Below are 19,147 nucleotides of genomic sequence, written 5' to 3'. Positions count from 1 at the left end.
TAACGAAAGGCAAAGTTGAGTTCAGTGGGATTTGAACTCAGAATTTAATGGTTGGGAATGAAGTAAACCGGAAGTATGGGGTCGGTGACGTCAACGGCTAAGGGTTCTTACTGGAAGATCAAGAGCGAGGAAAGTCACGTGAGCAGAATCAGGACTAGCGTTGTCCTCGTTGGCTGTGCGGCGGTTATCGGGGACGGACGTTTATTAGACACATGGACTAGAGGGAATCTGCCGTTAGGTCCTAGCGAGAAGTTAGGTGCTAGATAGGGTACCAACGGCTACCACACAACTGAAAACGATTGATGCTACGAGTTGAACCTATACCTAACCAAATTTGCTTTGGTAGTTTCTTGACCTCCAATATTGTGACCTCAACATCTTTTAAACCTGCTAATGCGGCTGTCACTAACCAGGTAATAGATATTTCTGGCGGCACATTCGGAACCCTAATCTTGGCAAGACGTTGGCCGCGATAGCTGGGGATTAAGAAAAAGTTGTCATTCCACATAGTGGTCACGGAATTACATCTAGCTTTCTTCTTCCGTTCCAAATCTCACCTTAATAGTTCCAAATTTCTTTCCTCGGGTGATGTGGGTCATTGGTTCCCAAACGCGCCCGAGGCATTTTTGCAATTCGCTCTCAGGAGCATTTTCCACGCGTCGAGAAGACTCCAATGCAATGGCATGTTACAGTGTATCTTGTGATATCTTCTATCATGTCGGATGGAGGGTTAAGAGCTTCTCTTCCCCCATATCTTTTTTACAGTTTTCTTGTCAATTTTAATTCTTCTTCATCTATGTAGAAACTTTCCACATTTCTCCCCCACAAACGCAAATGAAGCGGAGGAGATTTCTGCGATTTTATGTTTCATTTCATTCCTTTTGTCGTCGTCGTCGTTGTTGTTGTTGTGTGGAGGCGCAATGGCCCAGTGGTTAGGGCAGCGGACTCGCGGTCGTAGGATCGCGGTTTCGATTCCCAGACCGGGCGTTGTGAGTGTTTATTGAGCGAAAACACCTAAAGCTCCACGAGGCTCCGGCAGGGGATGGTGGTGAACCCTGCTGTACTCTTTCACCACTCTTTCTCTCACTCTTACTTCCTGTTTCTGTTGTACCTGTATTTCAAAGGGCCGGCCTTGTCACTCTCTGTGTCACGCTGAAAATCCCCGAGAACTACGTTAAGGGTACACGTGTCTGTGGAGTGCTCAGCCACTTGCACGTTAATTTCACGAGCAGGCTGTTCCGTTGGTCGGATCAACCGGAACCCTCGTCGTCGTAACCGACGGAGTGCTTCCACTTCCACTGTTGTTGTTGTTATTGTTTGTCACTGCTGCTGTTGTTGCTTGTTTGTTTGTTTGTTTGTTTGTTTGTTTGTTGAGCGAAGCGGTCTTCGTCCCAGAGTGGGAGAAGTCTGAAACGTGGTCCTTTGCTATTCGTAAGACCCGCAGAAGAGAAAGCAGGTCAACCCCCCGGCACCGAGAGCATCGACGGATGGATGAATGCGCATCCAGGCTCAGCGGTTGCGTAGGAAGTCGGGGAGGACAAGAAACAGGAAGAAAGAGTGAGAGAAAGTTGGAGCGAAAGAGTACAACAGGGGTCACCACCACCCCCTGTCGGAGCCTCGTGGAGCTTTAGGTGTTTTCGCTCAATAAACACACTCAACGCCCGGTCAGGAAATCGAAACCGCGACCCTCCGACCGCGAGTCCGCTTCCCTAACCACTGGGCCATTGCGCCTCCACTGTTGTTGCTGCTGTTGTCCTTCTTCTCGACATCGAAAGTTTAGACGTTGCTTTGAGACGAAACATTATTCGTCTCGGTGACGTCATCAAGTTTAGGCCATTCGATATCCATGTTCTGATCTTTTCCCTCGTTCTCAGTTTTCCGACTCGGAACGCGTTCCTTTGTCGAACATTATGATGGATTCCTTATCAGCCATATTTAAATAATTAAAGAAAATTGCAAAATATCTGCTTTGGCCGCAAATTTTTAAAATTGAAAAATTATTAATGCGCCCCCCCCCCCTTGCAAGACAGGGTTGTTTCTACACAGAAATAGTATTTGCGCAGTCCAGACAATCTCAGAATTGCAATGGTAACAATAAAATGAACACACGCGGGCCTTAGAAGGCTGAAAAGATTACAAGCACTTTTCCAACTTACGGAGCTCCAAATTTCCTCGACTTTACAGCACGGCGGCCATAATAATAATAATAATGATAAGAATAAGAATAAAAATAATTATGATGATGATGATGATGATTTCAACTTTTGACACAAGGCTAGCAATTTCGAGTTATGGTGCAAGTAAATTACATCAACCACAGTGCTCAACAGGTATTTATTTTATTGATCCAGAAAGGACGAAAGACAAAGTGGACTTCGGCAGAATTTGAACTCAGAACGTGAAGACGGATGAAATGCCGCTAAGCATTTTGCCCGATGTCTTAAAATAATAATAATAATAATAATAATAATAATAATAATAATAATGATTACCGAATAGAGATTTGATTAAGCAAATTGAAACGGAAGGATACCAATACCTTCGTGTACTACAGTTCAACGAGATAATGGAAAAGGACATGAAAGAGCAACTGAGGATGGAGTATTTCCGAAGGCTGAGGTTGGTGTTGCACTCAAAATTAACTAATACCGCTAAGCATTTCGTCTAGCGTACTAAGGATTCTGCCAACTCGTTGCCTTAAATAATAATGATGTTTTCTACTCTAGGCACAAGGCCCGAAATTTTGGGGGAGGGGGCTAGTCGATTAGATCGATTCTAGAACGCAACTGGTACATAATTTATCGACCCCGAAAGGATGAAAGGCAAATTCGACCTCGGCGGAATTTGTACTCAAAACATTAGCGACAGACGAAATAACTATTTCTTTACTACCCACAAGGGGCTAAATACAGAGAGGACAAACAAGGACAGACAAACGGATTAAGTCGATTACATCGACCCCCAGTGCGTAACTGGTACTTATTTAATCGACCCCGAAAGGATAAAAGGCAAAGTTGACCTCGGCGGAATTTGAACTCAAAACATTAGCGACAGACGAAATACCTATTTCTTTACGACCCACAAGGGGCTAAACACAGAGAGGACAAACAAGGACAGACAAACGGATTAAGTCGATTACATCGACCCCCAGTGCGTAACTGGTACTTAGATTATCGACCCCGAAAGGATGAAAGGTAAAGTCGACCCGGCGGAATTTGAACTCAGAATGTAGCGGCAGACGAAATACCGATAAGTATTTAGCCCAGCGTGCTAACGCTTCTGCCAAGAACTTCAAAGCAACAAATATATGAAATTTTAAGAAAAAGTATAATAGGAAATCTATGCTTGGCATTACAGAAACTATTAAGCAAAAGGTATTTGCTAAAGCTGCCCGCATGGCATGGTATGAAAAATGCGCTAGGATCTTCATAGGGAACAGCATGTTTAGAGATAATCCAAAAAAAATTCGGGAATCCAGAAATGGAAGAAATCCCCAAAATAATGCTCATGGGAACTGCCCATATCCTAAGAAAAATATTGTTTAAGTAATTCCAAAAACATTTTAAATATGTAAACACTATCAAAACTACTTCTAAATGAACATAATAGCAAACACTTTTCACTGTCGTCATACGATCACACTATCATCAAATTACTTTTAAAACATATCAAATTATTTTTAGTATCAAATTACTTTTCAAACATCAAATTCCTTTCCTTCTCTCTCTGTTTTGTTTTTGTTTTGACTTAGAAAATCCACCAATTCACTGTTGCCCTACTTCACAACAGTGAAATTGACGGATACATTTCGTCTACAGTCAAATGAATATGTTGTTTTTTTTTCTTTTGAATTTCCGTAATTGGTATTTTATGTGTTTCTATGATTTCATGCTGTTGTTGACAATGTTGCTGCTTTTGAAGTTGTTGTTCGTGTTCTTGTTGTTGGAGTGGTTGTGAATTGTATTTCGGTTGTGGTTTCAGTATATCCTTCTGTTCATTTCTTGGAGCAGGGCCTTGTACTCTCCTTCCCTTTCTCCTCCCCACCTTTTGTCACTGTGATCAATTGATCGTTCAGCTCTTCTTTCTCCATGTCATTGCATTTGATGTTGGTTTGGGAGGTAGGAGAGAAACTTGCTTTACCGTGACCAGCGGGGTTAGACGCCTTCTTTGTCTTGGTTTGGAAGCGGATGTATGCGTGTGTTTGTGGGTGTAGGAGTCTTGAGCACTTTTATTATCAAATTACTTTTGAAGCATCAAATTACATGATTTTGTGTTTGTGGTGTTTGTAGTGTTGGCAGCAGTGGGAGTTTAGCTTTTCTCGTTTCAGGGCAGAAAGCCTTTAAGTGAATTACAGATCCACGTGTGTGACATCTTGGCTTTCTACCCTCCGCAAGCACTGACTGTTGAATACCATCCAGGAGATAAATTAAATCGGGTAGCAGGTCGATATGGTCCTGCTTACATTGTAAGGTCAGTTCCATACCTACACCTGACAAATTTTGCTTAGGTATTTTCTTGACTTCCAATATTGTAACTTCATCTTCTTTTAAACCTGCTAACCAGGAGACCTTATATCAAGATAAGCAGCGCATGACTTTGCAGGAGGTGCCCAGTCAGAATGTTCTTCAGGTTGAGTAGCCCATCCTGCTCAAACGGTCCCTGATTGAGGGTTGTTTAGGGATGTTGAACGAAACACCCATGTTTCCAGAGGCGAATTATTGTATTCTGGAAAGTGGGATCTACTGCTGTCGTTGCTAATTCTGCTGTTTTGCACCATCTCGTTTTCTTGCTGTCTTTTCTTCGTTTTCACATATGTAGCAATTAGGCTTTTTATCCTACTACACAAGTCTCATGCCTTTTGTTTCTGCAGCTGTAACGCAATGCAGCTCCAGTATGACATTATGGATCCTGGAAGTCATTCGGACTTACTGGTCCATTCTGCCTCCTCCTGCGCATATTACCACGTTAATCACATCACTATACTGTAATTTTTTTAATTTATGCGCCCTTTTCAAGCCAAACCAGGCTCGTGGGCCCGGTTTCGCGGTTTCTATGGTGTATGTATTCCCCTCAGCTGGAAGGGACACCAGTCCATCGCACCGTTACTCAAGAAACAGGAAGAAAGAATGAGAGAAAGTTGTGGCGAAAGAGTATAACAGGGGTCGCCACCTCCATCCCCTTGCCGGATCCTCGTGGAGCTTTAGGTGTTTTCGCTCAATAAGCACACACAACGCCCGGTCTGGGAATCGAAAGCGCGATCCTCCAACCGCGAGTCCGCTGCCCTAATCACTGGCCCATTGAGCCTCAACTGTAATACAAAAGTGATAAAACAGGAGTTACTATCGTTTTTCAAAAACTAGCGCACAAATGTATGCACGGATGTGTGTCTTACAATTTTGACCAGCTTGGGGATGTATTCTTCCTCACCCTCCACAAAAGCAATGCAGACAGTTCAATAAATGCCATCGCACCAAACCGAGAGAACATCGACTTATAACGTCGTGAAATGCTCTTCCTGGCTGCTCTTTTGGGGGCAACTAAAAGCCTCGACTAGTTTTTTTTTTTAGATACATCAAATGAGTATTCTACGACAGGTGTTGTACAAATTGTTTAGTTGAGCAAACTTTTTAATATGACGTAATCGTGCCAAGTAGCCCTAATTTAAGCAAGTTCCTTATAAGCAGAGCCTACATTCTCCTTGTCATGCAAGTGAAAATCACGCTGCCTGTAATATCAATGACTTCTTGCTTGCTAAACTGTGTTTTTACATTTGATAAGAGAAGAATTTATGTGTTTGTATTGTTGTTGTTGTTTTGTTGCTATTGCTGTCAACAATGTCGACCACGTAGAGTGACAGTATTAATAATGGCCATAAAAATATCGTATCATTTTCTTTTTTCTTTTGTTAAACTATACGTGCTTATCCATTTGAAAACGTCAATTTTCTTTTCTGTTTGGTAAAAGTATGCTTCATCATCATTATTATTATTATCATTATTATTATTATTATTATTATTATTATCATTATTATTATTATTATTATTATTATTATTATTATTATCATTATTATGGTGGGCGTTTCAGATAGCTGTTGCTCTGTCATTGCTTAAATTCTCTGAATATGAAACACAATAAAGAACATAACGCCTCTACAAATATTAGCAAAAAGAATCTGCTTGTTCGGAAATCCCATGCAAAAAAAAAAAAAAAAAAAATCACTTTGAGATCGGCAAAATATCCGAATCATTGAGTCTCGCAAGATCGCACAAAAGGAACATCTTGCCACAACATGAAGCAACAACAACAACGACATCAAAAACAATTGCTTCTAAAACAAGCAGAAGCCAAGATGTTTGTATCAGCGAAGGGGCCCATCGATTAAACCGACAGTAGCAATTGACCAGTATTTAATTTTATCGACTTCCCCTTTCGAGTTGGGGGTGGATAAGAAGCAAAGAAAATCTTGACACGATTTGAACTCAGAACGGAAAGAACTGTAACGATATCGCAAGACATTTTGTCTGATTCTTAAACGATTTTTCGAATTCACCGTCTTAATAATAATAATAACAACAACAATAATAATAATAATAATAATAATAATAATAATAATAATAATAATAATAATAATAATAATAATAATAATAATAATGTTAATAATAATAATAATAATAAGATCAGTAAATATAAAGACCTGCTAATGGAAATTGAAAAAATGTGGCATCTCAAGGCGACTACAGTACCAGTGATTGTAGGATCTCTAGGAATGATAAAAAAAGGTACTGAAACCTATTTGAAAATGATTCCAGGCTTACCATCCCTACAGAAAGTGCAAAAAATCGTATTAACTGGAACGGCTCATGTACTGAGAAGAGCACTATCGCTGTGAAAATAACATCCATCCATGAATTTATTTATTTATTAATTTTTAAATACATATTTTATCTGTGAATTTGCGCGTGTAATCTGGGAATGCATACAATGCCCTTCTCTGCCCTAGGTGTATGGAAAACACTCGGCGAGAAACGGAAGAAAATTTGAAGAAAGAAGGAAAAAACATAATAATAATAATAATAATAATAATAATAATAATAATAATAATAATAATAATGATGATGATGATGATGTTAATAATAATAAGCCCAAAGATACCCTAACCCTAGACCTATAGTTACGCCACCAAAAGCACCGCCTAAAGCAAAACGCATAAAATGAACTATAGAGGAGTATAGAGATGTGTTGAAAGCTTTCTATACATCCCAGCTAAACCCAAACAATAATGTCGTTGCACAAATATATATTTGTCATGGAGAAAATTAGTAGGCAACGAAGGTACGCAGATATATAGACGCAAATAGATTAAGTAATGTACGTAGAGACATCATTAAGAATAAAAGGTTAACTGATGCTGAAATAAGCCAAATTAGCAGACATGGTAGACAAAATGAAAAACAGCAACAATGCAGATGAAATAGGTAACAGATGCAGAGAACCCAGTGGACGAGCAAGTGCATCCCAACGAGGAAGCTGAAAAAAGAATAGCGAAGAACAGATATGCAGAAAAAGAGGAAGAAGTAGACCTACCTGAAGAACACCAGAATAGATATGGCACTGAGGTTGAGGTGAATAATAAAGAGATCAAAGAATCAAAAGAAGGTATTATGAGAGAACTCAGCAAGACTGAGTTTTCTGACATGATCAAATGAAGAAACGCTACCAAAGTTCTCAAACAGCATAGAAAAACAAGAGCATAATCATGAAATATATTGTTTTTCTTAGACAGATCTTAAGAAATATAGGAAATGACCTAACAACCTTAAGTAGCCTCATCTATTCCACTGCTAAAGTTGTAACTGTTTAATTAGGTATCAGGACGACACGGACAAGAACCAATCATGTCAATAGATCTTCTAAATGGGAAGTGCCAATACCAAAAAGATCGAATCTCTGCGGGCGAATGTATCAGTTCTCGATGAACTTGCTAGAGGAGTAAATGTTAAGACGAAACAAGCTAGAAAAATCAAGCAAAACTATAAAACCAATGATTTTATAAACCTCCCTGCAACCAAGGAACTAGTGAGGCAGCGAATACAGCTGAAAGCCCAACGGCTTAAAAGGTATGAGAAAAAGAATCAAATTTTATCGACAAAACAAGGTATTCAAGACAGGTGCAAAGAAATTCTATTGGGAAATTGGTAAAAGTTAGATGGAAGTAAAGGAGCCACCTAAGACTAAGGAAATGGAAGAGTTGGAGCAACAAAAAAGAATATAATGCTAAAGCTGACTGGATAGAGCATGAGAAATGGAACACACCTCTCCTAAACAACAGTAATGGGATGAGCCAATCTAACAACTTCAACATCAAACGAGGCATCTTTCAATGTGACTCCCTCTTCCCCTTACTCTTTTCCATAGCACTGATCCCACTCTCAAATGAATTAATAACACCAGGTATGGGTTCAAAGTTTATAATACGACAATAAACTATCTGTTATATACAATGAAGATTGTATATACAATGAAGATTTCCACAATTGGCCTAAACACCTACCTGAAAAATTCTGATGACTGGATGTTAAAACTTGTCTTAAAGCACGAAAACAAGAAAACATTATACTCAATATATAAAAAAAAAACAGGCAAAGTATTATCTTAGTGAATTCCAAATACAACAAATACCAGAATTATACGTACTGGAAACAAGCACAGAAAGAACTAAGCGTATGAAAACCCGAGCTAAAACTGCTGCGTTAGATACTCTTACTGATAAAGGGCAAGAAAAACTTCTCAATGACAAATACCCAAAGAGAGCTAATAACGTCGAAGTTGACAATGCTCTTGCACATCAATGGTTAGAGTCTTCTGGCTTAAAATCAGCGACAGAATGGTTTATCATACCAGCCCAAGATCAATGCCAACCACCAGACCAACATATTAAAGAACGGCAGCTACCCAACATGTCGTGTATGTCAACAACAAAATGAAACCATTGATCATGTTGTCTCCATGTGCAGTCTTCTTGCGCCTACAGAGTATCTCAACAGGCATGGTAGAGCAGCACAATATATTTATTGGGTGATTTGCAAACACCTTGACCTGCCCCATGATAAAAACTGGTGGGAACAAAAACCACATCCAGTGCTTGGAAATGATCATAGCTCACTCCTCTGGAACTTCACTATTCAAGCTGACAGAAAGATAGATGCAAATAAGCCAGACATTATATTGAAAGACTTCAGACAAAAATCATGCCACCTCATTGATATGACTGTCCCAATCGATATAAACGTATCTGTCAAGAGCTACCAAAAACTAAGCAAGTATAAAGATCTTAAAAAGAAACTGGCAAAATGTGGAACATCAAGACTAAAACAATACCTGTTGTCATAGGTGCCCTAAGAACGATAGCAAAAAGGGCTGATACCTACCTAGCTTAGATACTAGGAAACCACAGAATGGCAGAAATTCAAAAGCTGGTGCTCATGGGAACTGCCCATATCCTACATAAAATACTGTCTATGTAATCTCAATTTTAAAACAAATTCATAATTTTCTTATGTTTTCTTAAATATTCTCAGTGGTTAGGGCAGCGGACTCGCGGTCATAGGATCGCGGTTTCGATTCCCAGACCGGGCGTTGTGAGTGTTTATTGAGCGAAAACACCTAAAAGCTCCACGAGGCTCCGGCAGAGGATGGTGGTGATCCCTGCTGTACTCTTTCACCACAACTTTCTCTCACTCTTACTTCCTGTTTCTGTTGTACCTGTATTTCAAAGGGCCGGCCTTGTCACTCCCTGTGTCACGCTGAATATCCCCGAGAACTACGTTAAGGGTACACGTGTCTGTGGAGTGCTCAGCCACTTACACGTTAATTTCACGAGCAGGCTGTTCCGTTGATTCGGATCAACCGGAACCCTCGTCGTCGTAACCGACGGAGTGCTACCACACCATATACAATAGACTGTATAATGATAAGCTTTGCTACATTGCTAGACGTACAGCACACTACCCACCATATACGCCAAATAAGCACCTATGAAGAAAACAGAGACAAACAGTATCATTTAATTAACTATCGTAAAAATAAGGCTACATATTTGAAGCAAGTGGAGAGGAAAGTGTCTGTTATAGTTTTATAGTGGCCTGATAAGATAAAGTCAGGTCTGAAAGGATTTGAACTGAGAACGCAAAGGAATGTAATTAAATTCATAAAACATTTTATTTGTCGTATTTAGGGATGGTCATGTTGCCAGTTTAGCAAATAAAAACACACGCAATATATATTTGGTGTTAATTTGCTTCAGCTTTATTTTATTTTCTACATTAATCTTATTTCGGCCATAGTTCTTTCGTCACACTTCTGTGACCTCATCAGTGGTCCTTTGCTTTCTTCTTTCTTATTTGTGTGTCTCTCCTTACTAACGATCAGCCATTTATTTGTCGTTCTAACGATTCTACGATTCTAACGATTCTACGATTCTAACGATTCTACCTTTAACACTTTATTTTTCACACTGCTACAAAGATATGGTTCCATGGAGGTATGTTGAAGATGTCCTATACAGACAGAGTAACAATTTCTAATGATTTCAGCTCCACACAAGGAGAAAACTTCCTAAAAGCATAAAGAAGGAAACTGAATTTCTTGGGTATCATATAAGAAGACTAAAGTTTTAACACTTGGAGACAACTGGTAAATGAAAGGAAGAATATGCTGGGGAAGATTGAAAGAGAAAATACTCAATGACATTCCCAGTTAACTGCGGAAAGGTCGACCTACTAAACTGTTGTGCAGGGAGACAAAGATAGTTGAAGGTCTATAATCGCTGTCGCCTGTTGATATCAATACAAAGAAAAGGGAATAATACAGCTTTCAAAGTTTTAAACATAATTATAGTGGTGGGCGGGCAAAATTAGTTCCCAGGTTAAAATTAGTAGTTTCTGATTTCTCTCTTTTCTCTCTCTACCTGTTTGGAATCATAGCATTGTTGATATTGCCATTTTATACTGTTGCATCATGTTTAGGCGTAAAATTTGGTCAGCATAGTTGTTGTTGAAGTTAAGAGATTTTGGAACATAATCAGGTGACAGGTACTTTTCTTTCAAGAAATTTCTCCTCAGCTTTGACCCAATTGTAATTGAGGTAGCTAATAAAAATATCTGGATATTGTTGGTGTTTAACAATCAATATTCTTTCCTCTGTTGGATTCCAAGTAAAACTTTTCTCACACCAATGTCTAATTTGATAATTTTCAAAAACTTTCAAAAAATGATGTCTAAAATGGGGTAAAATGAGTACTGTCTAATTTCAGCTAATTTGGTTTCTTTAAATGTATGTTGTGTAAATTATATTACAAAGAGAAACACTCAAGCAGATCGTGAAGAAGCTATACTCTTACTCTTTTACTCTTTTACTTGTTTCAGCCATTTGACTGTGGCCATGCTGGAGCACTGCCTTTAGTCGAGCAACTCGACCCCGGGACTTATTCTTTTGTAAGCCCAGTACTTATTCTATCGGTCTCTTTTGCCGAACCGCTAAGTGACGGGGACGTAAACACACCAGCATCGGTTGTCAAGCAATGCTAGGGGGACAAACACACACACATACACACACATACAAATATATATATACATATATACGACAGGCTTCTTTCAGTTTCCGTCTACCAAATCCACTCACAAGGCATTGGTCGGCTCGGGGCTATAGCAGAAGACACTTGCCCAAGATGCCACGCAGTGGGACTGAACCCGGAACCATGGGTTGGTTAGCAAGCTACTTACCACGAGAACATTTAAAGTTAAGGTTTTTTTTATTTAATCGAGTTTTGTTAATTTCATACCATGTGCCATTTTACCCTGGTCCTCTTTCATTTGATCAAAACATAAAAAATTTTTGTTGAATTTCTGATCTCCATGATATCTAAGGATGGATACTGATGTGTATGAGTCTTGTTTTCAAACATAATTCTGGAGAATTAAAGATGCAAATTTACCTTATCTTATCTTGCACATTTTGCCCCAGATAAAGTTGTCTTTTATATGCTCAAAGAGAACGGCGATAATTTTCTGAAGTAGTGATCAGATCATGCTATGTTTTTAATGCGTTTAGAGAAGGTCATTTGCTTAGCTGATATAATTTGTTTTGTAAGGTACTGAAGTAATTTTTTTTTTCACAGAGTTAAAAATGCAGTAAAAACTTAACACAAACACACACATTAGTATTGATTTGAAATTTTGGCACGAAGCCATCAATTGAGAGCGTAATTCGATTACATCGAACTCTGTATTCAAGTGATATTTATTTTATCAACCCAAAAAGGATGAAAGGCAAATTCGACCTCAGCGGAATTTGAATGAAATGCCGTTAAGCAATTTTGCCTGCCGCGGTAACGAATCTGCCAGTTCGCCGCCTTGTGCACACGCCTTAATATTGATATTGATATATATGAGGAGGTACCCAAAACTAACCGAAGACTGTGGGACAAGCCCGTGTTAGTTCAAGCTTCCGCCGCTAGAAACCACTTGATGAGACCCGCAGGCATTAGTCTGCCACCCGGTGTCCTCTGGCGAAGTCGTATTACTACGTGGCACATTTTTGTTTGACAGTGATTCTCTCCTTTCCGTCGATTTTTTTACCATGGCTGAGAGGAAGGGACAGGGTGCTTTCGTGAAATTCTGATTTCTGCTGGGGAAAACAGCGGCCGAAACAATTGTCATGCTTCAAACAGCTTATAAGGATGCTGCCGTGGGCAACACAAGGTTACGAGTGGTCTTCACGCTTTATGAATAGTCAATTGTCGCTTGAAGACAAACCTCATTTAGGGCGACCGTCGACCTCACAAACGAATGGAAACATCACGAAAATTCATGAACTGATCTTGCAGAACTGTCGTCGGACAACTGACAAACTTGTTGATATGACTGGTGTGTCATGGTGATCCTGCCAACGAATTTTGAGCGAGGAATTTGCAAACGGCGGTCGAAACAGTTGTCATGCTTCAAACAGCTTATAAGGATGCTGCCATTCGTTGTACTTACTGCAGGGTAGATTTTATTGCTTCAAATGGAGAAAACTTTCAAATCGATAAACGTTTAAAAACAAGTGAATAAACTAATATTGCAAAATCCCGGTTTCCTTTGGGTAACCCCTCGTATTTATAAATACGCGTATATTACAAATATATATGAAAACATATGTATGACTTTCATGTACTTGACTGGAATAGCAAAACACACATGCACAATGTATGTATGTCATTATTCAGTTTTATTTCAAGATTTCTTGCCAATAGAGAAAGAACCGGTTTCTAGCCTAGATCCAAGGTTCCTTCATTGGAATTTCAACATCAACAACAGGGTATTTTTGTTTATATGTATGTATGTATGTATGTATGTATGTATGTACGTCTATATATGTATGTATGTGCAGATTTGTATGCTATATGTATGTATTCTCATGCATATAGTTACATAGCTAGACATGCTCATATATATTTAAATGATAAACTTCTGGAAAGTTTTACAGATTTTTACAGTTCCAGTGATGAATTGGATCTGTAGTCTTCGAATTACGTTTCTCCTTTCTGATTTTGAGATGTCTAATCTCTCAAGATTGATATTTGGGCAGTGTATTACATATCCCAAGGAGAAGCGGGCTAGTCGATTATATCTCATATTGTTTAATTTTTCTTTTCTATTGAAAAGCTTAGCTCTCTATCCGGCGGGAAATCTTTCTCTCACCTACTTGACTCAATATGAAAAACAGTAGATCTCTAGTGCTATACTAAAAGTGATTATATTCTGGCGGCGAGCTGGCAGACACGTTAGCGCGCCGGGCGAAATGCTTAGTGGTATTTCGTCTGCGTTACGTTGTGAGTTCAAATTCCGCTGAGGTCGACTTTGCCTTTCATCCTTTCGGGGTCATAAATTAAGTACCAGTTACGCACTGGGGTCGATGTAATCGACTTAATACCTATGTCTGTCCTTGTTTGTCAGCTCTGTGTTTAGCCCCTTGTGGGTAATAAAGAAATAGGTATTTCGTCTGTCGTTACGTTCTGAGTTCAAATTCCGCCGAGGTCAACTTTGCCTTTCATTCTTTCGGGGTCGATAAATTAAGTACCAGTTACGCACTGGGGTCGATGTAAACGACTTAATTCCTTTGTCTGTCCTTGTTTGTCCCCTCTGTGTTTAGCCCCTTGTGGATAGTGAAGAAATATATATTCTATTTTCTTGATTCTCTATGACAATTCTGGTATCTGTTTTAATAAGGCTATATTGACAAGAGGTAAAGAAGCGTGAGAAAGGAGATTAATCATTGGGGATTTTCTCTGCCCACTCACGGCCATTTGTTATATTTCGTACGACCAAACATATCTTTTGTTTGTCAAGCAAACAATTGTAAATCGAATGTTAAAATTTCTGCGTGAATGACTCGACTGAATATTTTTATACTCTTGCGTGTTTGACCCTGCCTACTCACAAATCGTAAAAAGCATTTGTTTAATTTTCAATAAAATTTCTATACAACTGCGTTTGGCTATAGAGTAATAGAAAAAATACGCATGTATATATTTACGAAAACGAAATTCGCAGTAATTCGCAATTGTTCTTATATATAGTTTATATATATATATTGTGTACGTGCATACTTAAAATGTCTTCTGTAGGCGTAGGTTATTGTAAGACTTGTTGAATTCGATTGCTCTCTTATCTGTCATGGTTATCCTTTCTCACCGAAGATACTCATGGATTCTAAACACAGTACTGCTATGAAAATATTTGCAAATTACATACATACATACATACATACATACATACAATATGTATTATCTATATATAGGAGCACTCCGTCGGTTACGACGACGAGGGTCCCAGCTGATACGATCAGCAGAACAGCCTGCTCGTGAAATTAACGTGCAAGTGACTGAGCAATCCAGACACACGCACACACACAACACACACACACACACACACACACACATTATAATGGAGAAAGCTGCTTGTTAATTAAATATGTAACAGTTGATAAATGAAATCAATTATTAAAGGCTTGACCGCCAGGATTTTAATTTTTTTTATAAATTCATGTTCTAAGATTTTTCCTGTAATTTCGATTTCTGAAGTTTATTGAATATTTGAACCACAAGTTTTTCACAAATTTAAATATTCGTTGTACTTACTGCAGAGTAGATTTTAATGTTTAATATTAATTCGTTGCAGGTGAAAATTTCCGTTTTCATCTGCTGCAGTCTCTCACTCTCTTCACTCGCTTCTATTTTCATTAATGATAATTTAACATATATTCATTTCAGTGTTTTCATTTCAAGTTTTAATTCGCTATTTGAAAAACCCACAATTTATTCTACTTACGTAATTTAAAAGAAAAATCATCTATTAAATGAATGAATGCTATTAGACTAAATAGCTGCATAACTTTGATACTAGGTACAATTTCAAGAATAGTATGTTTCAGAGGTTTGTTAAATGAATATTTTTGATAAAATGAAAATCTTTTGATTTTGTTGGTATGGCTGTCTGGAACGCAATAAGCCTTACTACGATAACTATGTGATCGCTGCTATGCCTTGCACGCTAAACGTAGTTGGGTTACCTTGACGTTTGTTTAAATTAGAGATTTATTAAAACTACGATAAATTACTGAAAGAAATATTTATTAAGCAAGAGAGAATTTTTATAAATTGAAGTTTTCAGTAAAATTTACTTTCTGAACTTCTTTTTATTATTGAATATTTCAAGTCACAAACTTAAACATTAGGTACAAGATAGTTTTAAACGAGCTTTTAACTATACGATTTTTTTCATTTCATGTTTATTTCCTTCATGGTTTGCAATGTTCTCTCTCACCCTCTCTCTCTGTGTTTCTCTCACACACACGTGATTTATTTCTTTTTCATTGTTATCTAAGAATTATCAAGTGAATTTGTTGCTATGGTTATTTGATACACTGTATGTCTTCAAATATCTATGTAATCGCTGCTGTTGCTATTGAGCGAACGGTTTTCGTCCCAGAGCTCGCAAGATATGAGAAGTCCGAAACGTGGTCCTTTGCTATTCGTAAGACCCGCAGAAGAGAAAGCAGGTCAACCCCCGACACCGAGAGCATCGACGGATGGCTGAATGCGCATCCAGGCTTAGCGGTTGCGTAGGAAGTCGGGGACAAGAAAGAGGAAGAAAGAGTGAGAGAAAGTTGGAGCGAAAGAGTACAACAGGGGTCACCACCACCCCTGCCGGAGCCTCGTGGAGCTTTAGGTGCTTTCGCTCAATAAACACACACAACGCCGAAACCGCGATCCTCCGACCGCGAGTCCGCCGCCCTAACCACTGGGCCATTGCGCCTCCACTTCGGTTGTTGTCTCAGAAATGTGAAAATGAAGAGCTGATTTTGTTCGTTAATTTCTGTAAAAAGTTTTAATTGATTTACTTTTGTTTTAAATTGAAGACACTTGAACCGAACCCGAATCCATATGGTTGGTAATTGAGCTTCTTACCACACAAACACGACTGCGCACCTATTTGATTATCATTTATGACATAGATACAACGTGTCAGATCTACCTGGATATTTTTTCGATTCGGAAGAATTAAAGAGAATATTTACCTCGGCGAGTTTTGAACTCAGAATGTAATGATTCAGACTAAATGATGTCTTTTAGACATTTTATATTTTCTTTTCTTCTCATTCTTAGATTGCTTGTTTCGTGGAGGCGCAATGGCCCAGTGGTTAGGGCAGCGGACTCGCGGTCGTAGGATCGCGGTTTCGATTCCCAGACCGGGCGTTGTGAGTGTTTATTGAGCGAAAACACCTAAAGCTCCACGAAGCTCCGGCAGGGGATGGTGGTGATCCCTGCTGTACTCTTTCACCACAACTTTCTCTCACTCTTACTTCCTGTTTCTGTTGTACCTGTATTTCAAAGGGCCGACCTTGTCACTCTCTTTGTCACGCTGAATATCCCCGAGAACTACGTTAAGGGTACACGTGCCTGTGGAGTGCTCAGCCACTTACACGTTAATTTCACGAGCAGGCTTTTCCGTTGATCGGATCAACCGGAACCCTCGTCGTCGTAACCGACGGAGTGCTTCCAGATTGCTTGTTTCATACCACATCTATTGCACTGGGGAATGGGGTCTTTGTTGCATGATGTTGGAGATATGTTTCTTACGAATTCTGGGGGGCTGATTTCAAAAACGAAATTCATTTTGCTCAATCACGTCAAGATTTTTCACAAACTCAGATGTCCATTTTTCAACATTTCTGGTATTGTCACCATTTCTAATGATTGATTTGACTTCATCAAATTCGAACCCATATATGGAGCTTGACGTAACTTTGAAAACGTAGTCTTTCAATATCATATCAAATGGAAGCACTCCGTCGGTTACGACGATGAGGGTTCCGGTTGATCCGAATCAACGGAACAGCATGCTCGTGAAATTAACGTGTAAGTGGCTGAGCACTCCACAGACACGTGTACCCTTAACGTAGTTCTCAGGGATATTCAGCGTGACACAGAGAGTGACAAGGCCGGCCTTTTGAAATACAGGTACAACAGAAACAGGAAGTAAGAGTGAGAGAAAGTTGTGGTGAAAGAGTACAGCAGGGATCACCACCATCCCCTGCCGGAGCCTCGTGGAGCTTTTAGGTGTTTTCGCTCAATAAACACTCACAACGCCCGGTCTGGGAATCGAAACCGCGATCCTATGACCGCGAGTCCGCTGCCCTAACCACTGGGCCATTGCGCCTCCACCATATCAAATAAATACAACTGCAAAAGTGAAAAAAAAAATCATAATTTAAGTATCTTCAGTAAATATAATGTATCAAACTTGAGCGACTATCACAATTTTCAACGTAACTAGTTTCAGATGTCATGATAATGACCAAAGAAAAAATGTCCTTTGTAGAGTTAGATGTTAAAAAACAACATATTTTCCTCGTCCTTGACACTACATGTGTCTCATATTTGCGAAATTTGTCTGCAGATGTGCCCACGCTCTTCTGAATTTAGAGTGACAATCATTGCGAACTGTGGAGGCGCGTGGCTTAGTGGTTAGGGTATCAGCATCATGATCGTAAGATTGTGGTTTCGATTCCTGGACCGAGCGATGCGTTGTGCTCTTGAGCAAAACACTTCATTTCACGTTGCTCCAGTCCACTCAGCTGGCAAAAATGACTAACGCTGCGATGGACTGGCGTCCCGTCTCGTCCAGCTAGGGAACACATGCGCCATAGAAACCGGGAAACCGGGCCCACGTACCTGGGTAGGCTTTAAAAGGGCGCATTTATTTATTTTATTATCATTGCGAACTAGATGAGATATGTTTTATCGAACTTTTTATTGTTTCTCATGAAAATTAGTATTTTGAATGTGCCGTTAATGTTTTAATTTTGAGATCACCTGGGTCAAGGTCACTTTTCATCAAGCATGGTCAAGGAACTGTAAAAACAACTTCACAGTATTGTATGCTTTACCTGTGCCACCAGAAGAAGCATCAAGAAAGAAAATTCCTCTGCTTTTTTTTTTCTGGCGATTGTGGAACGCCACACGGACACACACACACACACACACACACACAGATACATATTCATGTAGTATCAAACATCAGATGGAATGGACATGTGTGTGTGTGTGCGTGTGAGTGAGTGCCAGTTTGACAGCTCTCTCTTTCTCTCACTCACACACACACAATAAATGCATACAAACGTACATACAAAGACACATGTGTGCGTAAGTGACTGGCTAAAAAATAGACAGAGCTGAATAGAGCGTGCAAAAAGATAATAGAATAAAAATTTTACAGAAATTATAACGAGGTGTGCGAGTTCAAGCAAGATAATGCCAATACAATTCATGTCGAATTGCAAAATTTCAATGTGATATTTGTGTAATATCGAAATCAAACCTGGAGTGTGGTGTGTGTGTGTGTGTGTGTGTGTGTGTGTGTGTGTGTGTGTGTGTGTGTATGTGTGTGTGTGTGTGAGAGAGAGAGAGAGACTGAGAGAAATAGAATATTGCAAACAATGAATACGATAAACATGGAATGAAAAAGTATAAATAAAATCACGTTAAAAACTATCTTGTACCGAATATTTAAATTTGTGAACTTAGTAAATATTTCTCTCAGTAATT

The sequence above is a fragment of the Octopus sinensis genome, linkage group LG22 (assembly GCF_006345805.1).
Source record: "Octopus sinensis linkage group LG22, ASM634580v1, whole genome shotgun sequence".
NCBI lineage: Eukaryota > Metazoa > Mollusca > Cephalopoda > Octopoda > Octopodidae > Octopus > Octopus sinensis.
This window is presented reverse-complemented; position numbering follows the sequence as displayed.